Source organism: Penaeus monodon, chromosome 38, assembly GCF_015228065.2.
Source record: "Penaeus monodon isolate SGIC_2016 chromosome 38, NSTDA_Pmon_1, whole genome shotgun sequence".
Classification (NCBI taxonomy): Eukaryota; Metazoa; Arthropoda; class Malacostraca; order Decapoda; family Penaeidae; genus Penaeus; species Penaeus monodon.
Window position 1 is genome coordinate 24,257,601 of NC_051423.1, and position 5,000 is coordinate 24,262,600.

The 5,000-nt window shown below is 39.4% G+C and overlaps 1 protein-coding gene across 1 annotated transcript in view; it reads left to right on the plus strand.

Annotated features, from left to right (window-relative positions):
* LOC119596918 (succinate dehydrogenase [ubiquinone] cytochrome b small subunit, mitochondrial-like) overlaps nt 1-5,000 on the plus strand; it is an 8,992-nt gene that overhangs the window by 308 nt on the left and 3,684 nt on the right. The window lies entirely within an intron of this gene.

Consider the following 5,000-nt stretch of genomic DNA (forward strand, 5'->3'; position numbering starts at 1 on the left):
CACGATTTCAGTCGGATATCACACGCGGATTGCGTTGCAGACTCGTGTTACGCCAAATTTACCGGAATTTCGTTATTTTTATCTTGATTTTGAGAGTTTTGATTGGATGTGATGGAAGGAATTCAGGTCATATTGGTTATTGAGTGGGTTTGAGAACAAGGAATCTGTTGCCGAGAACGACGCACCTCTAAACCCAACTTTTCCTGCCTTATATCTATTGCCTAGATGGGGGGAGGGGGAGGGGGGACACTTTTACACTTTGTGCCAATTTACAAAAAACAATGGTTAAAGTTACCATGAGTGATGCACTGAGATAGAGAAAAATGGACATTGTCATCTTGTAGAGCATAAAAAATAGAGTAGGAAGCAATATATTTAAATCTGCAGCGGCCTTACATTAACCGGGAAATGACCAAAATAGGCCCCGCAGAACACCGCTCTGAGGCTAAGTCCCCATCCATGTTTACCTTGCGACGACCAAGACAAATGTGACACGTAACTCATTAATGCAATCTCCCAAGTAGTCCATGTATTACTAAGCGCTTGTAAGAACAATTAATATGTAATTAATAGGGCCCGTTTTTCCAATTTCATATATTTAATGGATTCTTTTACTTTTATTATACATCTTTTACGTGTTTTACACTATTTTAGACAATATCCTTGTGCGCCTGCGCGTTTGCCACTGGGAGATTTGACAGGCCGTGCTATGCCATTACGACGAGAAACGTTGGTGAGTAATGTTTTATTTCGAGTGCTGCGTCGATTCCGTGTCATTTTGAAAGCCATATTGTGGATATACAGGACAAATAGACATTAGTCACCATCACACCCTGATGTTTGAACCCATCAAGTGCCCCAAATGGCGAGGTGTATATATTACCACGGGGGTCCAGGTGGCATAGCCCCCTGGCTAGGGAATATATAGATGGTAGTGTATAAATCCCACAGGGTTAAGGTTAGGTTGGTTTATTGGTTAGGACGCAATGTACGATTACCATGGGGGATCTGGATTATGTAAAATCCCGTAGATTTTTGCAGAACGACGGGTAGAGTTTCATTAGCCGATTTTAATCGTATTTTTGTGTTCGTTTACTTCAATCGTCGGACAATGTTTGGCTCGGGTTTTTGAAAAATCAACTTTTTTATGTTTCATAAATCACTTTCTTTGATTTCTGCAGGTTCCTATTGACATCCAGTGCTATCCATTATCCCCCCCCCCCCCTTCAACCCCCGGTTCCCCACGCATCCCCCAAGATCGTTGGGTAGAGGAAAAATATAAAAAAATCTGATTTTGGAACTTAGTCTCTGGGAGGGTGCGTCGCCCTCGGTAACAATTACCAACAGAATATTAAGAACTCCAGTTGTTTGAAGGTCTTGTGGATTTCATGGTAAATCTGAGGCCGAAGCAGCCAAACCTGTGTTGTTCATTACTCTATTTGGTATTTGTTACTGAGAGAGACGCACACTGCAAAGATGGAGTCCTAAAACCAGGCTATCATGTGAACCCAAAATTCCAAACCTAACCTTTCCTACCTTCTATTTATTCCCTAGACAGGAGGGCAAACCCCCTGACCCCCCCTCCTTTATTAGCACTTCATACAGAAAATGCAACATTAAGAACTGTGAAAGGGTACTGTGGAGTCTCTGAACAGTGACATGCAGCGGATATTTTCGTAATTTCACAGTAAATATGAGGCCGCTGCAGATATACCTGTTGTATATTACTTGATTTCATATGCTCTGTAAAAAGACAGTGTCCATTTTCCTCTATCTTTGAGCATCACTTTTGATAACATAACCTTCTATTTTTTATGCTCTATAAGATGTTTCTTTCCCTCTATTTCTGGCTGACAGGCATGAGATGCCAGTCTGGGTGTGTGTGTGATGGAAATATGTAACCATTGCTGGTACTGCACAGTAGCCATGGCAAGCACTTGAGTCATGGTGGGTGTGTCTTTGATAAATGATAGTGGGCATAGCTTGACTCTCTACAGATTGATTTAAGATATAGTTTGTGTCACTCAGCCTAATGGTAAACTTTGTCTTTAGAGGACAGAATAACAAAAATTGGATAAATCTTTACAGTACATACATACACTCCCCAGAGACTAAGTCCCCAGCTGTACATCATAAAATCTATTCAAACAATCTAAGTTGGTGCAACTAGTCGTGTCCACCCAAGGGAAGGATTGATGGGGGTTCTGCCCTCCAACAGCCTCCAGGAAACAAGGTCTTCCCCACGGTATGCATGGCAAAATAGAGTTGAAACATGGGAGTACCAACTATGCTCTAGGCAGTGAGCTGTGAGCTGCACTTTCCATGATATTTTTCCTTCATTTTTGGCATTACCACTCGTGTCTGCAGATTATTTCTTGTACTAGCGACTACAACTTTTTCTCTTCTATAAGAATATCATCTTCAATTTGCCCTAGCTTAGTGTACCCATACCATAAAGATTAACCAAAATAAGACATTTTTCATCTATGGTATTTTCTTTGCAAGGAGATGAGAATAAGTTGTGCAACATGGAATACTTTGGTATGCACTTACATAATGACTAAGATAGAGAAAATCATATGACACTATCATCAAGAAAAGGAAAAATTAATTTTACATGTACATGAAATAATCTGTGCAGGCAAGGAATAATATTAGATTTGAAGAAAATAGGTTCACATGACAAATGCCATATGGAGAGTAAGGCCGTGGCAGTCAGGTTGGAGTCTGGAGGCATAACCCCCGATAGGGAAATACAGTGATTAGATGGGGGTCGGGGGCCCAGACCATCCTTGTTTCAAGATATACTATGCACTATGAATTTGAAATTAGCATCCCCCCTCAAAAGGAAAGAAAAAAAAAAATTGCTTTGAGTTAACCTGGAAATGACTTGCTAATTCAGGAACTTGAAGAACTCCTATATTTTCTTTGTTGCAGTATCCTTTGCTGCAGGAAATCTGATAACTGCAAAATAGCAATGACACTTTCAAGGCTTTTAAAACTGCACAATGCCGCATTCAGTAAATTTAAGGATTTGAGATCTTTTGTTGGTAAATCTTTTTACTTTCCTTTTCTTTCTTCAGGAAGTATAAACACACTGGGACTGTTTTTTATGTAGAGCTTATTAACTCCATTGCTTGTTCTACAATTACCATAAAAACTATATAGTGCACCCATCACAGAGCAGACACGACCATGAATGGCATGAATCCTTGCCACCTGGCATATGGGCTTGGCAAGAATATGGATACTATCTGCTGTGAATTGGTTGATTTTGCTGAATCTGCCTACAGGATGTGGCTTTTTGGTGCTTTGGGAAAGGCATACATACTCTCATGTATAGTCTTGCAAGATATACTTGATCATCTCCCTAACAGTCAAATAGGGAACCTATACAAGCTCCTGTCTTGCTAGAATATATGTAGTTGAGGTGTGTTGCAATTCAGCTCCCCCCCCCCCCCCTTTGTCTCTCTCTCTCACTCTCACTCTCTCACACACTCACTCTTTCTTTCTTTCTTTCTTTCTTTCTTTCACTTTCTAGCACTTAACATTGTTTCACTATTGGGATGGGCTTCAGATCATAGGCTTCTGCTGCATGTCACAGCAAATTTCAAGTGAATTTGGATCGAAGACAGCTGACATCATAGTGAGGAAAGAAAAGGAAGCTACTAGAGATCTAGTAGTAAGAATTAGGAAAACCTCTCAGCAGACATTAAAAAAAAAAAAATAGAATAGAGTACTTTTTGAATGCAACTTACACCTATATTTTGTATGCACGATTAAACGAAAATTGCATGAAAAGAGAATTCCACTACACCACATTCTGGTTTGGGAGACAAGCTTCAAGGAGGGGCTGGTTAAAGTGGCAACTAAAAATGCCAACTTTTCTTGGAAGAACATATGACAAACTAGGAGAAAAAGAAATGTGTATATATATATATATATATATATATATATATATATATATATATATATATATATATATATATATATATATATACTTTTATAGACCTTCTGCTTATAGTGAACAAAAGTTCATTCCTCTACCCAGCCAGTGTGTGAGTTTAAACTATCTGACTTTTCGCTCACAAAATAGGTAGAGGAAGTGTTTTGATCACTCAGATGTCATACTGTGAAAGGTGCATAGAGAATGGAACAGGTGTAGGGCTGGCAGGTTGTTTGTGGTTGAACCTCATCATAAAGTGATAGCAGTGTGGAGGGGGGTAGGGGGCTATATAAAGGTGATTTTACACAAGGTGAGGGATTTATAGTCTTATTGAGTTATTGTTGTATGAAGTTGTAAAACAGACATTAGAACTATGTGCAGTTATTAATTTTTGCATATTTTGAAGAAACCTTCCTGTGTCCAAACATTTAACTAACCTCCTTAATTCATTCATTAATTTTATGTCAGCCATTTTCACTAATTTGCTGTCCAGTCAACCACACTTCTGTAACTGCACATTGTGAGGCACCAATAGCATAAAATCAGTGGGCAAGAGGGGTAGTGACTTGCAAAGTTCAGTAGCACAAACCAGAAAGAGCAAGAGAAGACATATTAAGGGGAATAGGTGATTGGTTGCAAGTTTCTCTCCAGTTAATCTACAATTCTGTGCAATAATAGTAAGTAACAGTGTGTTACTTGTGTGTGTTTTTGTTGTTGTTGTTGTTGTAATATTCAGTTTTCCATAATACGCCCTGTATCACTGGTTAAGGTGGGCAGGAATAGAGTCCTGCCCATGTAAATAGTGTCTCCTTGGAGCTGACACTCTTCCAGGTTCACAGATGATACATTCCTTTCTTGTTTTCTGATGGAAACCATGCAAGAACTCCTTCCTAAAGTCCCACAGAGATGAGATTTTATGCACTCAAGATGTCCCCCCCTCACCTACCACTTAACAACAATACCTCTTGATAACACTCCTGCCCTCAGCCAAATTTTTCCAGTGACAAATTCCCATTACCTGCCACTTGGCCAAAAGTTTTCATAGTAAGATATC